This window comes from Oenanthe melanoleuca, chromosome 5 (genome assembly GCF_029582105.1).
Source record: "Oenanthe melanoleuca isolate GR-GAL-2019-014 chromosome 5, OMel1.0, whole genome shotgun sequence".
Taxonomy (NCBI): domain Eukaryota; kingdom Metazoa; phylum Chordata; class Aves; order Passeriformes; family Muscicapidae; genus Oenanthe; species Oenanthe melanoleuca.
Genome location: NC_079339.1, coordinates 15,607,209 through 15,624,045, shown reverse-complemented (window position 1 = coordinate 15,624,045; position 16,837 = coordinate 15,607,209). Strand labels below are relative to the sequence as shown.

The 16,837-nt window shown below is 46.1% G+C and overlaps 1 long non-coding RNA gene across 1 annotated transcript in view; it reads left to right on the top strand.

Moving 5' to 3' along the window:
* Positions 1-7,465, top strand: part of LOC130254452 (uncharacterized) — a 189,518-nt gene extending 182,053 nt beyond the window's left edge. Inside the window, exon 6 of the long non-coding RNA XR_008840738.1 lies at positions 6,307-7,465. This is a non-coding gene — a long non-coding RNA (uncharacterized LOC130254452). The remainder of the gene's footprint in view (positions 1-6,306) is intronic.
* The last annotated feature ends 9,372 nt before the right edge of the window (positions 7,466-16,837 follow it).

Here is a 16,837-nt window from a genome sequence, read left to right as displayed (position 1 = left end):
CTGATTGTTTGAGCCACTGAGTCAGCCTGGCCCAAGAAGACTAATTTTCCAGAAGATCTGATCTCTTTACTTGCTGCAAGGGTGTGACAACATGTCTCTCCCATTGGTAATGCCTGTGTGTCTGCAAAGGTCCCTGTAGTCATAGATATAAAGCTGTTTGAGTCGATTAGAAGTGTAAAGAGGCAGCACCACCCTGAATGTCATGGTTTTGACCAGGTGCCCCCGTTGGTGGAAAGCCTCTCTCCAAGTGAGACACGAGAGTGAATCAGACACCAGTTTCATGTGGGTGGGGTGGTTTGCACAGTATTGGGGGAGAGAAGAAAATATAAAATCCTGTGTCCTGTTTTTAAGAAGTTGTAACTTAGCTTTACTTTTCCCTTGTATGAAGTCTTCTTGGGCGGGAAAGCATTTTTAACACATGGTTTGCAGAAAGAAAAAAAATACTGACCTAGTGGAGAGTTCATATTTTGCTGGCTACTTCAGCTCCTCACAGTTGCCAAAAAGAATTCAGAGCTTCTTTTTTTCAGTGGCTGAAGATACACTGTGCTCTGCTAGCCAGAGGATGGTAGGATGGTGAATGAATAGGACAACCCATAGTCACTTGTGTCAAAGACTAATTGCTGGCAGGCAGGCTGCTCAGGTTGGGTTTCATGTTTTGGGAGCATCACACCAAGCTCTCCCTGGTGCTAGAGGAGCTGTGCTGTCTGCAAGGTGTTTTGAGTAGCAATGTGAGCATATATATGAGCACTGGGGTGGACAACATGGTCTGCTCAGGCTCCAGAAGCATTTTGGCAAACAGAAACTCTCTTCTTGAAAAAACATGGGTGTCAATCCACAGAAAATAAATCTGTCTACAAGGTGATCTGGGACAATCCAAGTCTCCTCCATGTCCCATCTCCACAGCAGCAGGGAAGTGAAGCTGCTAACATGCAATGGCAACAATTGTCCTATGTTTAATGCTTATTTTTACTCTTCTTGCCTCAGTTTTTCCTGCACATGAATGGCTGAAAGCAAAGGCACTGCATCCTTGTGTGGTGAGGGATATTACAGTGGGAACACGTGCCAGGGTTACCATTAGATTCTTGGTCTCCCTTGACTGGCATCACAACAGTTTTGTGACAAACTTTGTCTTATGAACATCCAAAGCTCTGGGCCAAGAAACAGGTGTTGGTTTCTGGAGCCCTTTGGTGAGCAGCAAGCAGCAGAGATTGGAAGCAGCTGCACTGTAAAGGTCGTGTTGGTGGGATAAATACATTTTCTGAAGATTGTGTTGCTAAAGCCAGTGGAGTCACTTAAAGACCCTGAGACGTGGACTAGGACCACATGGCCAAGCTAGCAGAGGGCACTGCATTCTGGCCCATCCCTCGTGCTGTTGCACAGCTATGCTCCATTCAGCTTGCAGGCTGGGCCTCCAGCTCAAATGGGCATGGACTGGAGTGTGAAGAGTGACAGGGTCAATGGTACCTAGCAGAAAAACTGGAGGGATGGTGGTTCCAACAAAATGTGTGACTTCAGTATTTCCCAACCAAAGTATTGGTGCTTCTTGGTTATCGAATTTCTGCAGCCAAACTCAAAGCCCAATACATGGACGTCTTCACAGCACCTGGCTCATTTTGAGCAAAATTCCTTGAGGGTTTTTTTTTTTGTTGTTGTTGTTTGGGGGTTTTTTTCCAACTGTCTGGCCTAAAATATATAGGTGGTAAAATAATTATTGTATCCCTGGAAAGATGTATTTGTGGAAATCTTCTTCTACCTTCATGAATTCCACTGCTAGTGGTAATTTTTCCCTGAAAAAGGGAAGCTAGCAGTGACAGTCATGATCTGGACACCCCTTTGCTGGTATAGTAACACCCTGAAGGTCTTGCTGAAGGAACAATTTATTTAGGTCTTTTAAATTATCTGCATGTCTGTTGGATGGGGAGAGTCACTTTCTTGAAGGTTTTGCTGTCCTGCCACATAACACACTTCTCCACTCTGTGCAATCCATGGGAGAGAAAAGCTTCCACGATGCCATGCAGTCTAGTTACAGCAGGTAGCTGATGAGTCTTCATATCCTCATTAGTTTTTACATCAAATCCTTCCCAAAAACAAGAGAATTCTAGGAGGAGTGGGAAAAGTATCTGTTAGAAGGTCAAACAAAGCAAGTGAATTAGCATAGAAGGTAAATACAATCTGAAGACCCAGCTAAAATGTTATCCTGAAAAGGAGTTACCCATCTTCATCTTTTCTGAGTTGGAAATAATATTGAGATGTTTCTTCTCCATTCCCTAGTAAACAGGTAGCAATGAAAATGTTTTGCAGGTATTTAGACATTAATAACCCAAGGAATAATAGAATTATTTTGGTTGGAAGAGACCTTAAAGATCATCTAGTTCCAAACCCCCCTGCTGGGGACAGGGTCTCCTTCCACTAGAGCAGGCTGCTCAAAGTCCATCCAACCTGGCCTTAAACACTTCTAGAGATGGGGCTGGAAGTGAAGCCCCATCAACAACTTCTTCACAGCTTCTCTGTGCAACCTGTTCCCGTGTCTCACCATCCTCCAAGTACACAATTTTTTGCTAATATCTTCTATAAACCTACTCTCTTTAAGTTTGAAGCTATTGCCCCTTGTCCTGTCTCTACATTCTCTTCTAGAAAGTCCCTTTCCATCTTTCCTGTAGTCTCCCTTCAGATACTGGAAGGCTGAAGTTAGTTCAGCCTGAAGCCTTCTCCTTTTCAGGTTGAGCAACCCAAATTTTCTCAGCCTTTTCTCATAGGAGAGGTGCTCCATCCCTCTAATAAACTTGGTGGCCCTCCTTTGGACTTGTTCCAGTGAATCCATGTCTTTCCTGTGCTGGGGACCAAGTGTCCCACCAAAGCCACTGACTCAGTTGCCTCATTGGCTGAGCTGTCCTGTAAATGAGAAAAGCAAAACCTTCCTCTACCCCACCAACGCTTTACAAAGTTGCTCAGGAAAATTTGGAATGCAAAAAGCAGGAGCAGTCTCATGTTAACTCACAGACTCTAGATATTATATAACCTGAAGCTTTCCTTGCTGCCCTCAATAATTCCTGCCTGCACTCACACATCCGAACACTGTTGCACTCATGTGCAAAATCCAGGGTGATTTAACCTTTATTTTATCAAAATGGAATGTTTGATTTGCAGATAGAAAAAAAGTAGTTGCTCCTGTGCTACTTACTCCAAATTAATTGCTAATTACTCCAAACTCAGATCATGGGAGCCTGATATTCAGCCTCTTGGAGAAGAGGCAGGGGGGCCTGGTGTTGATGGTCACCACGTGTCACCATGTGTCACCTTGCTAAAAACCAGCTTTGTCCACCACTGGTCAAGACTCAATGCAAGGATGCCACTCAGCTGTGACCAGTGACCTCACCTTCAGCTGTCTGTTTGAATTTTGCTTAAGAAAACACAATCCTTGGTTTGCTCAGCTTAGATGCTCCATTACTTGTATTGTAAATTAGCTGATCTGTACCCATCCATGTCATATTATCCCAAAGCCTCCATAGCTGGTCATGATAAGGTGGTCCTCCCCAGCTGATCAGACTATACTGTTCCTCTTTTCTTCTCCACTATTAGTAGTGGAGAAAGTGAGGAGGACAATGCACAAGGCATTCTTGTACTTATTAAGTGAATATGGAATATGATTTCTTGAAGAGTTTTGCAGTTACTTTGAACCTCCTAAGTTCTGGCCTAAGATGGTTCTGTGTCATAGGAGTAGCTAAACCTTGGTTAAAGCAGATTCTCCTTCCAGTAAACTGAGATGGCAGCAAGGTTTCCACAGATGGAAACTGGAATGCTTCATGGTCCATGAGCCATGAGATATTTGGGTGAACGGTTCCTACTGGTTCTTTTGCTGCTGTCTCAAAATCATCTAGTTGCCTGCTGTGTTACCATTTGGCTGAAGGCATCAGCCCCTCTCCTCTGTCCTCACCTGCATCTCCCTGTTGCTGGTTAGAAGCCATTATCCTTTCTGATGTCTGAACTGCCTGGGCGGTTGCTTTCTGAGCTACTTTCAGTTCCTTGCCAACCAATCTGAAGGGGCAGCATCCTGCAGCAGGAGAGTGGTTCAAGATAGTAAGTTGTCCAGCTGGCTCAGTTGCTTTTGGAAGATGTGTGATCATGCTGTAAATAGAACCATTTCCTGTGCTTTTCCTCCCAGACTTTATCTTGTTTATTCATGTGAAAGGTACCTGGGGAATAGCTGTGCCTGGCCTTGGTTTTAATTTATCTGCATTTCAGCAGAGTCATGTCATTACATTGGTGCAACATCAGAGTTGGAGGAAATTCATGAGGGTGACCTATTCTTGATAGCCCTTTAAGTGTGGCCAGATGGAGCATGACCCACTGGTGGCCACACATTGCACAGTGAGGAGCAAAAGTTACAGTGCCTGGCAGGGAATATACCAGAACTCTCACCACAGCTTGCTTAATAGGTGGTTTTCTCCATGAAGCATAAGGCACAGCAAGCAGCTGAAAAGCTGTAGGGTGTTTCTTGGAGGTCTGTGGTGCCCTGATCAAGTGAGGAGCTGCCTCCTTTCTTCCAGAGGTGTTTGGGGAGCCTTAGGTTAAGCAGACAAGCTGCATGCATGACCCTCTATGGCAGCATCTGCTGTGTGACTGCATGTGCATGGCATTTCTGCTCTGCTCTCTTGTCCCCAGTCATTGTGGCTTTGGAAAGCTGATTTCTGTGCCAGTTCCCCATGTGTCACCTGTAGCACTTGGAGCAAGACGTAGCCTTGCATAGCCATATCTAAGGCACCCACTTTATTAGCATCTTTCCTGCAAGGATCTCAAAACACTCAATACAGGGAAATTTTCTCAGGTTTTGCCAAAGGGCTGCCTAGAGCCAAAGGACAAAGTGATCTTTACAGGAACATTTTCAAACCAAGCTTCCTGAATGCTTTTCCAGGACCTGTTAAGGAATAGTGCTCTCATCTAGTTCTGGTTCTTGTGGCCACTAAATATTTTTTCAGTGTGTGACTGAGAACCCTCCACTTTAGGACTCAGGAGAACACTTAACTCATGACTGCTTCCATGTCACCAGGTATCACCATTAAGTCAAGGCAATACAGGAAGAAAATGTTCTGGGCCACTCAGATGGTTAAGTGGGAAGCAAATATTTAGCAGGGGCAATCCAAAGAGCCAAAGGATGGCCACCACCTGCTTTGGGAGGTAGCAGTGGGGTGGTGAACTGCTCAGAGCTGCTGAAGGGTGCACCAGAATTGAGGCAGACAGGAATGCCTTCACCTTCACCCAATACTAGAGGCTCAGGGTTAGAAGCAAGCTGGTTTATGGGAGCATGAGGCACGAGATAGCCTTGGATCACTGTTTCCCATTTCATTACCACCTCATATAAAATGTTTTTAAAGAAAAACTTGGTTTCTCACAGCCATTTAATAAAGCTGTAGAAAGGAAGATAGAGTCCTGCAGCATGTTGGGGAGGTGGGATTAGCTGATATTCAACCACTCCAGCAATGCACTTGGCTCAACACCCCTCACAGCCTTGCATGATTTCCAGGGCCTGAAGATCTCCTGCAGCTGGGCCTATCACAGTGGTTTGTCCCAGGTGATCGTAGCAAAACACAACTTCACTTTCTAGGATTAAACTCCACGATTTCCTTGCTCTTAAGCAAGTTGCAGCTCTCTGGGGTCAGCAGCAACTCGGCCAGATCCTGCTTTCAATTGCATACAGATGTAAGAGGAAGGGTAACGTGGTACTCTGCTATTCCCCCTGGGCTGAGCTGCTCTGCTGGATGCTGTACCTTTCCCCACCCAGTGGGAGGCTGGAGAGATCCCCTCAAAACAGCACAGTGACCCACTCCCCAGTGTTGCACTGGGACATTGTGCGCTTCCATGCTGTCTGGCTCTTCCACGGCTGGGAAAGGCTTTGGATGGAATTCATTCATTGCAATCAAAACCCAACAAGTACTGGAAGAAAGTTCAAATGTATGTGAAATAGCTTGTCCAAAAAGCTGGCAAAGGCAGCTTATTTTTCCTGTCTTACAAGAAGTTATGCAATCAAGTGATTAATTACCCGTGGCACAGTCTGAGGGGTGAAAGATTAATATTCCTGGAGACTGCTGCTGTTGACCTTGTGTTATACCCAGCATGGGAATAGCCTGAGCTTCCCAGCAGAATAAACCTTGCCCAATGGTGAGATTGTCTTCTCACTATAGTTGAGTGAAGAGGTTAAAGTTTTATTTTTCTTCTAAATTCTGTCCATCCAGCAGGAAATAGTACCATCAAAAGTCTCCCGCCCATCTCCTGGAGAAAAAATAAAGCTCAAGTCTCTTCTAATTCCAGGTCTGTGCCTCAGCCAGCTGCAGCAGCAGAGTGGGAGCCCAGCCTTGGACATGGGGGCAGTTGGGAAATGTTGTAGCAGCACTGAATGTGTTAACCACTTTGCAGACAACGCTGGGAACCATCGCCACTGGCTGCAGTTAGTCCTGGGGGGACGAGCCTCAAATGCAGTCACAATTGTAAACACTGGCTCTTGCCTGCACAGCACTGCTCATTAATGCACACTGTAATATGAATTCTTTCCTGGGATGTGGCAGAAGTTGAGCCTGTGTGCGGTTGCAGCGCTCATCCATTGATGCTGCTCGTCATGGGCAGCCCAAGGGTGCCACGTTCCTGTGGCATGGCAGGATGTGCCTTCTCCAGCACATTGCTCATTCCACCTTTCTTCCTCTGCACCAGCCTGTGTGCAGCAGTCACCTTCTGCTGCAAATCCTGCACTGCCTTGCTGTCAGCAATCTTAGCTTGCACCAAAATTACCTGCTGCCTTTCCTAAAAGATTGCTTTTCAGTAGCTTTTAACTTTACCAAAGTGTTCACTTCAAGGTGAAGTTATTTAGCTTGAGGAGGGTGCAGTAAATCGTCAGTCATTTTAGTCACTTGATGTGCAAGGAATAAAGTGTCACTTTCCCTACATATAAAACCTTGTTCACTTTGTTGTTAAGTGTTTTCAACACCATTCTTTGGAGTATATCTGAATTTGCAGCGTTGAATACTCTTCTAAGAAAACAAATGCTCATTATTCAATTTTAAGCTATACTCAGTATAGAAAGAGGGAGTAAAAGAAGGAGCTCGTACAATTTTTCTTTCTCAAGTAGTGGTTTCCATCAAAGCAACTTGGCATGTGAAAGCTCCTAGTGAAGGAGAGAACCAAACACAAGAAAGGAAACCAGAAAAAACAGGGCGGGGGGCAAGGGGTTACTTCATGTGCATTAAATAAAACCTCCCATAATCTTTGGTCTTGTGAAAAGATCTATAGTGCTGGTGCCAAATAATTCCTCCCAGCAGGAAGACTGGACAGCAGAGAGGCTTCTGGGGCTAGTGGGTGCCTCAGCTAAAACAAATGAAAGGGATGAGGCCAGAACAGTGAGATGGTGAATGGGGGCTGGGTGGAGGGCTTAGAAATGGACAGTGCTAACAGCCCCCAAAAATGCTGTGACAGACCTGACTTGGTGCAAAGTGCAGCTCACAGCTCCTCAGGCACTCAAGGATGGCACTGGGGGTATGACTTGTGTGTCACTGTCAGTCTAGAAGAGCTTGTGCCCATGGCCTCTCATCCTGCCACTGGGCATCACTGGGGAGAGTCTGTCTCCATCTTTCCTCCCCATCAGGTATTTATACACAGTGATAAGATCCCTCTGAGCTTTCTCTTCTCTGGGCTCTCCCAGTCCCTCTCCACATGATGGATGTTGTAATCCCTCAATCATCTTTAGGGCTCTTTTCTGGACTGTTCCAGCACATCCATGTTTTGTGCTGGGACACCCAGGAGCAGACACAGCTCTGCAGGGTTGGATCACCTCTCTGGACCTGCTGGCAGTGCTCTTCATAAGGAAGCCCAGGGTGTTTTTGGCATCTTTGCCATGAGGCCATGTTGCTGGTTGATGGTCAGCTTGTTGTGCACCAGAACATTAAGGTCTTTTTTTGCAGAGCAGTTTTCCAGCTGGCTGACCATCTCCCAGTCCATACTCTGTCTGAGGTTATCCTTCTCCAAATTCAGGGCATCCCATTCCCCTTTAAACATTGTGAGATTCCTGTTGACCCATACCACAGTCCCTCTGAAAGGCACCACAACCATGTGCTCTGTTTCCATAACTTGCCAAGGGTGTCCCCAGACCCATCACCAGGTCATTAATGAGGGATTTGAACAGTGCCAGCCTCAGGATCAGCCCCTGGGGTGCACCACTAGTGACTGGCCTACAGATGGGCTACATGCCACTGACCACAGCCCTTTGACCCCAGCACTTCAGCCACCTCACTATCCATTTATGTCATCCATATTCCATTAGTTTGTCTGGAAGGATGTTATAGGAGACAGTGCTGAAAACCTTGTTCAAATTGGCATAAATAACATTCTCTGCACACCGAGCCACTCATCTCATTGTGGAAGGCTATCACGATGGCCAGGAATGATTTCAGCATATCAAATTCACCAGAGCATGAGGTTTTGAGAAACTGGAGAAAGGGAACCGCACCTCATCTCCCTCCGGCCTTGGTTTTCATAATAGTTGGAGGGAAATTGGTGTTTTAGCTTTTGTTGTAACTAAGAATGTCTGTCTCCCTTCTGGGGAGTTTTGAAGAAAAGGCAGAATTTACTGTAAAAGCTTAGTTATGTGTGCTAGAATTTTTGTCTCTGCTTTGGCATGGATTTAGAAAAATAATAATCATTTAAAAATAAACCTAGCTATTGTATTTAACCTTGGCCCGTGCAGCCAGTGATATTTTGTAAGACGTTCCAGCCATCCAAAGATTCTTTTCACCGAAGCTTCCCTTCAGGAAACAAAATAAATTAATGATACAAACAGGAAGCAGCTGTCTTTTCCTAAATAATAATTAAAATGGGGTCCCCTTAGCAGAAAGAGGAATAAATGGGAGGGGAAAAACCTGAAGTATTGTCAGTTTAATTTTGACCAGCCTTCAGAGGACAGGCTTAGAATAATGACACAACCTGTGAGGCTGGGAGGACTTATTTTCTTATGAGCCATTTTTGGATTTGAAAAACAGATAAAGGTCTTCACAAGGGGCAGATGAGCAAGACAAAGGAATGTTGCTCTCTCAAGGCACACAGTCTGTCCTCTTTCAGTAGTATTCACATGGAAAGAGACATTAATCATTGTAATCATCGATGCTGTTCTTCAGCGGCTTTCATCTGCTATCAGCAATCACTAGGAAATTCCAGGGTGTTCCTGGATGTGCTTTTTTTTTTTTTTTATGTGTTTTTTTTTTGTCTTTGTCCCAGACTGTTGACTTGACACAGTTCCTTGAAATTGCACTTTAAGAAGGAAGAGGGACAAGAGAGATGGAAATTCTCATCTCCTTCCAGCTGGCTGGGAGGAGGAGGAGGTGGCAAAGAGTGTGGTGGCTCCTGCTGTGGCCCCAGAGCTTGGTCTGGTCAGGGATTCCAGATGTGGGGGGCCCTTGACCCTGTGGGCTTACCAGCTCAGCCTGTGGGTGTGGGTTTCAAGAAAAGAGCCTTCTGCCCACTCCCAAACATATCATGGAGCTGCTGGATGTGGCAGGGATTTACAGGTGAAAAAAAAGAAGATGGCAGAAAAATGGGTGACATGCCTTATGAATCCTTTGGTTTGAGGATACCATCAGACTATCTTAAATCTTTAGAGGCATGGCAACTCCAATAGGCCTCATGTAGAGGCTTTTGTCCATGAATCAGAGTTGGCACCAATTTGGACTGAAAACTTTTTAAAGCTGTTGGTTTGTAAGATAGGAGGATAGTAACCCATCTGGACCTGAAGAAGATTTTACTCTGCACTCAGCAACCCTTGTATATATATAACTTTTCTTCCATCTTTTTTACATTGTACCTCTGAAAAGTTGGTATTCTCTGAGTGAAGTGAGGAGTGGCATATGTTCATTTTTAACTGGGCACAGCAGTCTCCTGCCAGTCATGTCTTTAACACTAAGAGGACAAACTTAATCTTGTGGCAAAACTGCAAATGCTTCTTTTAGCAGCACAGAACTTTAAAGTGTAAGGAAGTTCAGCCAGGACTGTCCGAGACACTTAAGAGCCTTCACTAGGTCACAGGGAAAACTTTTCCATGGAAAAATTTATCTTGAGTTACTTTCAGATAAAGATGGTGTACTCAGTCACCAGGGAAATTTCCATCCATGTTCCCTCTGTGAGAAGGGAAACCTGTTATGGGCCTCTGAAAGAAAACATCACATTTCAGCATGAGATGTTTGCAATTCTCTAATGGAAGTACAGTCCTGTCCCTGCTGTAAATATCCCTCAGTAGTCAAGATACAGACTCTGCATCTTTCCTGCCACGAGGCACACTGGAAGAATAGCACAAGCCAGGGATTCTCCTTCAGATGCTCAGAAGGAAGGCAGGTGAGCTGATGAGCAAAGCACAGCTGTTAAGACAGAAAATTTCAAGGACAACAAAAGGAGTTAATATTTCCCTATTGATATGGAAGTGGCTCCACAGGGTCCCAAGACACTGAGCAGCTGGAAACCTGATCACCTTCGGTTTTGCACATGGCACTTGCACAAGTGAGGTTCCTAGCAGTGGTAAATTTCTAAAACTTGGGAGAAATTTGAAAGAAAAGGCATTTTAATCAATGTTTAGATTCATGAGGCGCACACACCAAAAAAAGAATAATATTAAAAGGGAGACATATGTCATTTGAGGCCTCTTGACTCCCGACAGTACATGTGCCCTCATTTTTAGTTTAAACTAAATTAATCTATTAAGGTACAGGAAACCTAATTTCACATCTGACTCTTCTCAGGCAGATGCTGGAAAACCAAAAAAGGCAGCTGGGTCTTTATTACAATGTACAATTCAAGGGAAGTGAGAGGTATTATTCATGTGGGTGTGACCTGATGGCCATGCTGATTCACTCTTCCACCCCAAAGCCCTCCCTGTCCTTCCTAAGCCTTGCAGCTCTTGGCGCCTGCTCTTACAAGGGTCCTTATTTGGTGAAGAGGGCTACATATTTTGGCCTACTCTCTTTCCTCCCTGAGACAAGTTATTGTTGTGGAAATGGCTCACAAAGGGGTGGGTTTTTTGCCTTTTTTTTTTTTTTTTTCTTAAACATTAGGGTCCAAGCTGCTAAGAATAGCTTCTGCCATTATTGGAGCAGCAGCAAAAAGCAATGGGAGCATCAATAATGTGAATGTCACCTGAGACAAGTATCCCACTCCACCCATTGTGACAGTAGTCCACTTTTGGAGATCTCCAAGTGGTGCTTGGCTAATTTTGAAACTTCCTCAGTGGGGATCCACAGTTGGTGTGACAAAAAGGATGGCAAAGTTAGGACCCTAATTCTGCATCAAGTAATCCTTGCAGTGCTGCAAACATGCTGATACTTGGACATCATCGACCCCAGCAAGTTTAGAACTGCAAGAGAGCTAGGGTTTTTGTTTCCACAACAGATGGCTTGCTATGAAATCCCAAAAATCTTCATGCATTCATCTTAGAAGATAGTTCTTGCTGTAACCATGCATGCCTCTCCCTCTAACTGTCTGGGAGAGAGAGGAGGGTCAGCAAGCTACAGGTATATGCATTTTCTCATATTCTTTCTTTTTTTTCCAGACCATTTCTTCCTAATTCCCCTTCAGAGGTCACTGCTGTTCTTCTTGCTTTTAGTTTACAGCAGCTTCTCAAAGTCATAGTGAGAGACCCAGGACAGGAGAGCAGCTGAGAAGAGGTGAAGGGAAAGCTAACAAGGCCACTTGGTTGTTATTCAAAGACTCATCTTTCAAATACTGTTTTTCAGAGAAGAGAGGGGTGAGAAAGGCTCTGACTGTCATCGCTACAAATAAAGCCTTTAAAGCATATCCCAAGAAGGATGAACAAAGTCCCAAAGCAGTTCCTCTGAGATATGTGCAGATTTACACGTCTTGGCAGCTTCGGCAATTTCTAACACAGATGTCAATGAGGACTCAATTTCCATAGCCAAACTCAGTACCAAGTGGTGACCAGAGCAGAATTATAATTGGCTGCAAACAAACAGTTGGGTTCAGAATGGTTTTGACACTCCTTGCTAAGATGGGAACGAAGAGGGCATTGAGGAGGTGAGAGGTAGTGGTGACTGATATTGATATTATTGCCAAACGCTCGATAGCATCAAACCCCGGGAGCAAGCTTTTTTCAGGCATACAAGCCTTAAGCTGTTCACAAAATCTGTCTGCCAGCAGCCAGGAGCTCCAGCTGCTCAGTCAAATGCAACCTGGAAAAGGTGTGCACGGTGCTTGAGCTGTGGTAGTGGGTGAGGGTGCTTGAGGGTGGTGAGCTTTGGGAAGGAACCATGCAAGAACACATCTTATCTCTGTATGAAGTTACGTAAGGACATAAAAACAGCTCTACTGGGTCAGACTAAAGGTCTGTCTAACCTAACATCCAGACCCCAGCAGAGCCTGTCAGTGGAAGCCTAGGGAGAGTAAGAACAAGGGCAAGCATCTTCCCCTCAATGTTCTCCCAGACTCCAACTATTTTCAGCTCAGGAGCTTCCTGAGCCAGATAGGGTTCCTATGTATTTAGTAACTCTCAGAGGATTTATCTTCCGTGAACTCTCCTTGAATCCATGCAAGCTTCTCATATCCACAAGATCCTTTGGAAAGAAGATTCACAGATCTACTGCCTGTTGCATGAAGAGCCATCTCCTTCTGTCTCCTACTAACTTCATGTAATGCTGCCTGCTCTTGTACAGGAAGAGACAGCAAAGCTTGACCCATCCCTGCTCCCAGGCCACTCACAAGCTCAGAAAACTCTCTCATATCCCTCCCAGTCATTCCTTTTCCAGCCTGAAGACACCTGGCTGAGTTGGGAAGGAGGCTAAACTGTAAGGTGGAACTTGTGAAGGACTTGGGCTATTTTATTGTCCAGCCTCATCTGCCTTCGGGCTCCAAAGGGTCTTTTTGCATGTTGCAGATGTGAGTGAAAGCCTCCAGCTTGCTCAGGGCTTGAGTTCTAGCTCTAATGCTGCAAGCACCATGCACTGGCAGAGCTTTGAGAATATAAATAATAGCCTGCACTCAAATTCCAGGCAGGAACAGTTCCTAACCATGCCGTACACATGCACAAGCCATTCCTGGAGGCTTTCCATGATCCTATCCTCCCTTACACCTCCCCAGTTTAGCCAGCAACCCATACTCCCAGCTTCTTTTCCAAGGGTCTTGTGAGGTTATTCATGTCTACAAGCTGCACTTTGTAGACAAAATTGTGGCGTTTCTGGCAGTGACCAGCAGCTTATCCTTTTCTGTCATTGTGCTGGCATGTAAATCCCTGGTGAGTGCCCAGGGAAACCAAGAGCCTGCCACCTGCATAAACATTACAGAGTACCTACCAAAAGCATAGCGTGCTCTCCCCTCTGTGTATGTCACAGTGACCTCTGAGCACACCATCTAAAATAACCCCATGCATGGAACCAAGAATAGAAAGAAAGGAAGGATGCATTTTATGTAAATGTAGTCAGAAAGTCTGCAAGACAAATTGCTTGAAGTGGTTCGAAAGATGAAGAAATATGACTCACTTCCAGAAGGAACTGTTTTTGCTGGGCTGGACTGAGAGTAGCATTGTGTCTTAGGCATGTACATGGCTGGCATTGGGGCTTTAGTGGCATCCACAGGGGTGGGCTGACACTCAGGAAACTGTGTGATGGGCATGCAGAGCAGGTGTGCCTCATGAGCAGGAGCATCAGGGAGCTCTGCGAGCAGAGGATGCACTTGTTTATCTGCAGTGCAGGTTTGCACATAATATTTCCACCCGGTGGTACTAACATAAGGATTCCTGTCATGCTCTTGACAGAAAAAATTCTGCAAAGCACCTTTGTCTAGGCAAGCAGAAACTGCCTGAATGGTTCAGAGCAGTGCTGTATTTAATTAAACACTGTAGAGGATGGGGTAAACGTGTTCAGAGACTAACAAGCTGCTAGCAGAAGCCTCCTCTGCCCCCCAAGTTATCATCACTTAGCTCCCCCAAAGCCTGAGGGTTTAGTGTTGTTTATCAACACTTCCCCTGCGAAACACAGCTCTGTGTACCCTTATTTGTCACACAGGCAGCATTCTCTTCCCAGTGTTTTTCTTTCACTAACTCCTTGCAGCAACGAGCGATTTCACTGAATTAATCTGTGGCTGTTGACGACATCGGGTGTTTTATTTCAGACCATCTTTCCTCTCCATGCGTCACTGCCTGCTGAAACCAGGGTTGCTGTAGCATGTAGGAGAGCTGAGAGATGTTCTTCGTGTGCAGCTCCATGGCATGTCCCTGCCCCACGGTGCCAAGGGCACAGGTCCTTGCCGCCTGGCCAGGTATGCAGCTCTGGAAGCCTGTTTTGGCCCAGGTGCGTGTCTGAGCAGGACCCGGCTCTCACTAATTGCTGGCTGCCTTCACACAGACCAGAGTCTGAATTTTCCAAAGCCCTGCTTCCATCCACATCCATTGGGGACAGGAATGCAAGTTCACCTGGAAACCGCCTTTCCCTTTTAAGTGAGCACATTTTTGAGCGGGTTAGGTATTTCCCATCTCTAAGATGTCACATTTTTTCCACCGGCTCCGCAGGCAGCGCCAGGAGTTTCAGCGAAAGCCTAAATCCATCAGCGCACCAGGAAGCGCAGGAAGCCAAACAGCGAAGCCTCTCATCCCATTTTCAGCAGAGGGGTCAGAGCTGTGCCCTGTGGCGCGACGATGGATTTACCGGCATCCCCGCAGCGCCGGCACAGGAAGGCGCTCGCAGACGCGCTCCATCCCCGGCGCCCCCAGCCGCGCACGGATCCCGCCCTGGCGCGGGGGCTCTTCCTTCCCCTCGTCCCTCTGCCACCTCCGAGGACGATGGGCGAGCCAGGCTGTCCCGCACATGCCGGGGCCGGTGGCAGGGTGGCACAAAGCCGGCATTGTGCGCGCTCCGCCGCCCTGAGAGGCGAGCTAATTGTCTTTCCCAGCTCGGAGCAACAATTTGCTGGCAGCCAGGCTTGTGTCATTATATAACTGGAGATAGTCCGACTTGTAAACGGATCTCCAGAACGTCTCTCTTCCCTTATTTTGGAAAAACAATAAACTCGGGGCTGGCTGACACCTTGATGCTGCTTGCAAGGTCTCTCCCTTAAAGGAAAAAATTCGTCCAAAGTATCACCTTCTCTTATCCGAGGCAAGGCACTAGGGAAATCCCAGGAAAGGCAGGAGCTTTAAAAATAAACCTGGCGATCTGCAGAGTTCCTTCAGCTGCACCTCATGCCATGCAGCAGGCTTTCCTCCGGCTGGGAAGGGAGCTGCGCAGGGAAGGCTTGCGATGATAAACCTGGAGGGGCCCGGAGAGCTAAAGAGGAGGAATTTGATTCCATGCTCACTTTCCCTCCTTCCCAGCTCTATTCTATGCTAACCAGCTGGCTATAAGCAGGTGAGATAAAGACAAAAGCCATCCTCACCTACTTCAATTTACATTTCTATGCGTGACTTCCAGGATGGTGAGAGATGCCCAAAGGCATCTTCTCTCAGTGATTGCCAGACTTGAAGCTGAACGGCATCATGTTGTCACGGTCACTTTTGCTCCTTAAGCTCCCTTTTCCCTTCCCATCATGGTTGCTCTGCACTGGTGCCTGTATCCTCTTTGGGAAAGAAAAGAAACTGCTCTCCCTTTCTGAGTTTCATCTTTCTGTGCTTCTGCACATGCTAATATTGGTGGACAAAATTTATTCTCTGAAAAACTGTTTCTCACTGGCTGCAGGAAGCAAATTAATCTTCAAGTTAACTTCGGTGGTGGGCTCCCCAAACAGCCATTTTGGTGACTGTGCCTGAAACAGGAAACGAGGATGGGGTGTCATTATTTATTAGGCTGGAAATGCTGGATTTTCTGTGTGAAGACCAAAAAGACTGGGAGGAAAGGGCTGCTAGAGCCTGCTCAGAGCCTGCCTGAAAGCAGATGTCTGCACAAGGACTGCACCTGAGTATCCTAGCCCCAGAAATGCCTTGTAATGATTCCTCCTTGTCACACCTTCCCTCTGCTCTCCATGCTAAGCCTGTTTCACTCTCCTGCCTCACTTTCCCTGGGCCTCCAAAGCTCTGATCATCACATCCCTCCCCCAGAAAGAGGAGAGAAAAAAACTGGGAGACTGCTGCTCTATTCTAACTTGGCAGCTGCTAACTCTGTGCATCCATCTTCCTCCACTCCTCTCTCCCCCACTGTTTGATTCGATTTCATAAATAAATACCCTGCGTATTGACGTCAGCGTGGGCCTTGAGAAATAATACTCCTGCCGCTCTCTCTGCCACACACGGGGAACAGAGGGGACAGGGAGGAGGAACAGAAGCAACAACGTCTTGGAAGATGAAGTCTTAATATTCCCTTAATTGCCGTCCTCCCTTTTCAGCCATGCCCCAGCTGCGAAGAAAACAAAGATTACTGTTATCAGTGTGCCCTTCTGGCTTGAGACAACCAAGTATCCAAAAGGACAATCAAGTATCCAAAATTCCTGTTCCTGGTGATTTGTTTTCAGTAAGGGGGGATAATAGGGAGAAATCTGTCCTAGAAGCTGGAGGGGTAAACACCAGAGGTTTCTGTGCTTCTCACATGGAGCTTAAGAAAAGTGTGCCCAAAATGCTGTCACCTTGGTGAAATGAAGGAGCTGGTTCCTCCATCCAGGGAGAGAAGACAAAAGAAAAGGTTGCCACTTAAACAGGTGTGACCACAGGTGGCTTCATCTTGTATTTAGGAAGTGGTTTCTACCAGCCAGAAGTGATAAGTCACCTGGGCCATTGCCAGTAGAGGCAATGAGATGAGAAACTTGGATGCTTTGGGGGAAGATGTCTATTAATAAATTATTTTTAAATAATATTTGTTTGCAATGACAGCTTTGTAATAAG